We start from the raw sequence: 6,870 nt of genomic DNA on the forward strand, positions 1-6,870 counted from the left end.
TCCAAGTATTACCTGTAATGTGATGTGCAATGGAGGTGTCTCGACTGTGGCTAGGAACTGATATGTGTGGGTGTGTTCCTAGGGGGAAGGGGATATATGTGACCAGCGGCCGGGGCGGAGGCCAGTCAGGCCAGGGTGGGCGAGCTGACCGGGTGGTTTAGAGCTAGCAGCGAAGCTAGCTGCTAGGAGCGTGTATTGTGAAGACAAGAATAAAAAGCCTGTACCAACTTCAAGTCTCCAGTTCCTTGGACGAATACCCATTTCGTTACATTGGTGCCAGACAGTAAAGTGGTAACGCCTCTGATTCGGCCGAGAGGGGAGAGGGTGAGAAGGAACGGCAAAAGAGACGGGTGGTGCGGCTTTTTGGCTCTAGAAACTAGCGCTAGTAAGTTAGCTACCAGGGGTGCTAACTGCTAACTGCTAGCTGCTAAAAACCACGTGCGATGGTGCGCGGAGAATCAAGTATCTCCGGAGAATGGCCATCGGTGAACGGGAGGAAAGGAGAGCTGACGGCGGGGATCAGCTCGATGCTGGCGGGCATGGAGGCCCGTGTGTTGAGAGAGGTCGGACGGCTGGTGCAAGAGACTCCTGCCTGGGCAGTAGAGGTGATGCGGGCGCTGCGAGAAGTCATGCAGCGGGTGGACTTGATGAGCGCGGAGGTAATGCAGCGGGGAGAGCGGCCGGAAGAGCCACGGAAGAGACTGTGTTGGACCTGCAGAGAGCCGGGCCACGTGGCGAGGTGGTGCCGATGCGGTTCAGGGAGACGGACCGGGTATGCGGGACAACGACATGGACAGCAGGGAGCCTGCTGGGCATGTAGCGCGATCGGACATCTAGCCAGAGAGTGTCCAGAGGCTGTCGGAGATCGGGGGACAGCGGGAGAAGAGAGACGTGCAGGCGGCAGACAGGTGAGACTCTGCTGGACTTGCCAGTCACCGGAGCACTTGGCCAGGGACTGCACTGAGAGTGTGGAGGCCGGAGGTGAGACGCAGGCTGGGAAGAGCGTGAACAGCCAGAGGGAAGAGAGGGACATCGTCTGCAGCGTTGCTACAGTCGGGAGAGCGACGCTCGTGTCTCCGAGTGAGCGAGAGGGGTTACCGCCGGGGGAACCGGCCCAGCCTAACCGCTATACACCCCCTAACGTTGCACTGCGGAGAGCCGAGGGGAAGATCGACGCCGGTGGTGTTCGCTCTGCTGTCCTCAACCCTGGAGGAGGGGGACGGAAAAACGAGCGGAGAGCCGAGGGGAAGATCGACGCCGGTGGTGTTCGCTCTGCTGTCCTCAACCCTGGAGGAGGGGGACGGAAAAACGAGCGGAGAGCCGAGGGGAAGATCGACGCCGGTGGTGTTCGCTCTGCTGTCCTCAACCCTGGAGGAGGGGGACGGAAAAACGAGCGAGTGCGAGGCCGGGAGGACGACGCCAGGGTCAGCTGGAGAGTCGACGGGCGCGAGTGGAGACCGGAGGACGAGGATGTCGATCCGGTGCTCGTTCGTGCATTTGCTACTGGAACAAACAAAAGGGGGGACCGAAAAGAGTGCTTCAGGGGAATTGGTGAAGCTGGGAAAAGGGGGGATGGAAATGGGGTTTAAAAGAAAAGCTAAGGAAAATGTGGGGGCTTGTGTGTTTGAATTGAAATGTGTGAAAAAGAAGGAAATAATGAAAACTAGACATTATGGAGTGCCTAATGGGAAACTAGACATTATGGGGGTACCTAATGGGAAACTAGACATTATGGGGGTACCTAATGGAAAACTAGACATTACGGAGTACCTGATGCAAACTGGACATTATGACGGGGGTGTTGGGAAAAAAGAAGGGACTAATTGTGGGGAATTGAAATGTTGTGGGGTTTGTGGGAATTAGATTTTGATGTGGTGATGGGAAAAATATTGTGTTGGGTGTGTTTTGGTACAGGGGGATGTGTGTGGGTTGTGGGTGTCGACGTGGGCGTCGACTGATGTTGGGTGAGGAGTGTGTAGCGTTTCAGGTAATCCAAGTATTACCTGTAATGTGATGTGCAATGGAGGTGTCTCGACTGTGGCTAGGAACTGATATGTGTGGGTGTGTTCCTAGGGGGAAGGGGATATATGTGACCAGCGGCCGGGGCGGAGGCCAGTCAGGCCAGGGTGGGCGAGCTGACCGGGTGGTTTAGAGCTAGCAGCGAAGCTAGCTGCTAGGAGCGTGTATTGTGAAGACAAGAATAAAAAGCCTGTACCAACTTCAAGTCTCCAGTTCCTTGGACGAATACCCATTTCGTTACAATACAATAACCCACTCCAATAACCCATGGCCATGGGTTATTGGAGTGGGTTATTGGTTGCCATGGCAACTCTCTTACTAAAAGCCTTTGGTTACCTAAAAAAAAACAAATGGCGGAGACAGCTGTCAGATCCTTGTGAATCGATCTTCGCTTATAACTTTACTAATACTTCGCAGAAAATTATGTTTTGTACAAGAATAAATGCGGGCTAATGTCTTCTTTGCAAAAAAAAGGCTGTTAACCCCGCATTTAACCCCGCATTTAACCCCGTAACGTTAGTTGGTGTCGGGCTTTGCAGAAAGCACTCAGCTTCTCAGCAAGCGCTGAGAATGCAGCGCTGCGCTCGAGCTGCCTGTCGGCTTTCCAGAAATCTCTCAGCTTCTCAGCAAGCGCCAGGATTGGCCAATGTCAACTTCAGTCTCCAGAACGATCCAATCAAATCACCCGCACGTTCTTGCAGTCCCGCCTTACAGTAGTGTTTCAACTGACTCTATCAGAATACCATGCCAGTCGGACTTATAGTATTATTATTATTATATTATTATACTTGGAAACCGTTTTATAAAAGCAATAGAGCACTCGAGCTGCGTGGTGTTGTGGAATATATCCCGCTGATAAGCTGTTATCCCACGAGGCCGCAGGCCTCGTGGGATAACAGCTTATCAGCGGGATATATTCGCCACAACACACTTGCTCTCATGCTATATTGCTTAATTATATACTCAAGTACACTTTATGCACCAAGTATACTAATATCAATATAGTATACTCCAAGTGTACTTGCTAATACTTCTTGTCCTTGACACTAAATTGGCACTAAATTGGCCCAATTCAGTACACTTTATGCACCAAGTATACTAATATCAATATAGGCTACTACTAGTATACTCCAAGTATACTTGCCTAATACTTCTTGACACTAAATCGGCCCAATTCAGTATACTAGTAGTATACTAGTAAGTATACTAGTAGTATACTTTAAGTGTATGGAAAAGTATGAACCTGCAAGATTCAAACTCAGAGCCCCTTCCTTTCAGCACAATGTCCTGTGTCTTATCCACTCAGCTATCCATTCAGCTGACTAAAGTAGAGAATGTTGACCATACCACTATATGTGTATCTGTCTCTATTCTAACACTACAGGTCGGATTGGACTGAAAGTTTGCATGGAGGTGGGTTATGATCTGGGGAACGTCATGAGCAGATTGGAAAGTCCTGGAATCACCTGGAAAGTCCTGGAAAATCCTGGAAATGACCTGAAAAACACCTCATGCCCACAGCCCAGTTCGGATTGGGCTGAAATTTTGCATGGAAGGGGTGGTGATCTGGGGAAGGTCATGGGCATGTCATCAAGTCCTGGGACCACCTGGAAAGACCTGGAAAATCCTGGAACCACCTGGAAAATACTTCACATCCACACAACAGGTCAGATTGGGCTGACATCTTGCATGGCAGGGGGTTATGATCCGGGGAAGGTCATGGGCACTTCATCAAGTCCTGGAACCACTTGGAAAGTCCTGGAAAACACCTCACGCCCACACCCCAGGTGGCATTGTACTGAATATTTGCATGGCGGTGGGTTGTGATCAGGGGATGGTCATAGGCAGGTTGTGTACTTCTGGAAACCATCTCTGGACACCACCATAATTTCCGGTGAAGCAAAAGGCACAGTTGTATTGCTTTAATTGTGCCTATAAAAGGGAGCATGGGCTCTGTTTGTCTGTTTGTTTCTCTGTTTCAATTGTCCCTCTGATGATAGCATTCATTCATTCATTCATTCATTCATGAATGAATGTCTATGACATAATCACTGATGATGTCACAATGTCTATGACATCATCACATCTATGACATCATCAGTGGTGGTCATCAGTGAGTGATGTCATCAGTGATGTGAAGTTGGGCAATTGTGTGCTGAGTGACATCACATTGTATGCATGCTTGTATATTTTCAGTTAGCTTACCATAACAAAGGTGGCATCGATACACAACAGAGAGCCAGTCACTTGCTAGTCTCCCCCCTTCTCCAATTTTATGGATTGGATTTATGGACTATAGCAGCAAGGTGTAAAATCGAAAAGACACACATTGTTTCGAGCATGACCTACCAAACAAAAGCAGAGCTCACTAGTTGTTACTGTTCAGTGAAAGCAGATTGATTTATCTTCATTGAAAATGTGCATATCAAAGTAGCCTCTTGTATTGAAGGGCATGGTTCCTGAAAATCAAAGGGGAGTTAACAGGCCGTTTATTTAATGGCTGAATTTCAATAACCCAAAAGGGCTGAAACAGGTAAAACACTGTTAATATTGAAGGTAAGAGACGTCTCATACTTCACCTGATAGGCTACACACTTAAATTCCAAAACTAGACCCTACTGGGCAGAATCTCACGCAGAGAAAGATAGAGACAGAAAGATAAATGGTCTCAGAGAGGTAAATTGAATGTTCAACAGAGCTTTAATTGTTTGGCTGCATACGGTGTCTCCATTAAAAATGTCTCCCTCCCTCGCCTTCTATAAATAGACGCTTCATCACGCCCCCTCATTTAATTTCCCTTTAATTGCTATAGTGTTTGTTGTATAATAGTAAAGGACAATTAAAACAGTCTCAATATTTGCTGGCAACCTGTTCGCTTTACAAAGGTTCGCCTGATGTCTGAATTATTCACAGCAGGGAAGATATACATACAGTAGGGAAAGTAAGATAGGGTTGATGAAAGGGCTGATATCGCTGTCTCTGTCTCTCTCTCACACTGTCTCTCTCTCACACACACACACACACACACACACACACACACACACACACACACACACACACAATCACAGCAGGTAATGATTGCTGCTAATTCTACCAATTCTCATCTTACTAGTCAAACACAGTTCACTTACTGCGACCAGTAATTGCAAGGTGCAGTTACACAGAGAGAGAGAGGGGGGGGGAATCCACATTGCCAGTTGCAGCCCAGGGGAACCCTGAAGGCTCTCCCTGGGCAATGAAGCCATCATTGTGCTCCACTGGCACATTTCCATTTATCAGATCTATTGACGAGCTAAGAGCTGAACGCATCACTGAGATGGATCACAGTCTGAGGTTCTGTGAGAAGAGATTCACATCATAGTGTACATGATGACACACACATACACATATCCATGTGCATCCATGTGCCAACACACATACATAAACGGATACACACACATACACGCAAACACGAACAAGCATGCACACGCACACACACACACACACACACACGCACGCACGCACACACAAACACACACACACGCACGCACGCACGAACACACACACGCACGCACGAACAAACACGCACGCACACACACACCACCGATGTGTAGCACCCACCTGGGTGATGCACAGCAGCCAGTTTGCGACAAAACTCTCACCACACATCAGCTATCATGGCGGAGAGTTAAGGACTGAAAGTATCAATTAGATAGAGACCAGGGATGATTAGGTGGCCATTATGGAAGGAAGGCCTTTGTGGGAATGTAGCCAGGGCACCGGGGTTACACTCCTCTTGCAAAGAGTGCCGCTTTATTGACCACAGAGAGTCAGGACCTTTGTTTAACGTCTCATCCGAAGGACAGTGCTCACTCACAGGACAGAGTCCCTGTCTCTGCCAGAGGGCATTGGGGAGGGAGATATTATTCATGAGACCAGAGGGAAGAGCACCTCCTACAGGTGCTCCAACACCACTTCCAGCAAGCTTAGCTTCCCCAGCAAGTCAGCCATTTAATGCAGAAGCCACGGTGCCAGCTGCAAACACACATACATGGACACACACACACACACACACACACACACACACACACACACACACACACACACACACACACGCACACGCACGCACACACACGCACAATCAGTCACGCACACACTTGCACACAAATACGACCATCATAAAGCATTGGAGAACTTTACGCAGCGGACCGATCACAATCCTGCTTGAGATATAACTTTGGACAGTTTGACAGCTCACTGTCTCTTGTGAAGCTGAGGAGCTTTATGGAGTTTGTCTCCTGTCCTCTGCACTTCTTCTCCTCTAACAGCAATACAACACATAGACCATATGGCGTGCAGTAATACATAACGCAATGCAGAGAGTGGAGAAAATCACTCTGTTATATCAGAGAGAGATAAGAATCATTAAGAAATACCAAACTACTACTTGCGGGGTAAGACAGCAAGACATGCATATCATTATGCATCTGAAGGGTTTAATTTCAAAATAACATATCCACCGCATATACAGTACTCTCCCAGAAGGAATGTACAGCACATAATGAGTTGCTATAAAAAGTATGGGGCATTTCAGAGAGACCTTCTACAAAATAGCTATGTATCTGAGAATATAATCCTCAATGTTTTTGAAATATTGACTAGTGAATTTCGGGGTGGGGGAGGGTAGGCATTTTGCTTTTGCCACTGCCAGATGACGTGGAAGCATTGACGCGCTGTGCAAGAGCCAGACCACAATGACACATGTTCACACTCTCTTCAATGAACTCAGAAACTCACAGTGTTCGAGCAAAACTTTGCTTTAGGGGGGATGTGCCTCAATTAAATGGGAACACTGTCGGGGCTGTCCTTTAG

Source organism: Poromitra crassiceps (genome assembly GCF_964638095.1).
Source record: "Poromitra crassiceps genome assembly, chromosome: 2".
NCBI classification, from domain to species: domain Eukaryota; kingdom Metazoa; phylum Chordata; class Actinopteri; order Beryciformes; family Melamphaidae; genus Poromitra; species Poromitra crassiceps.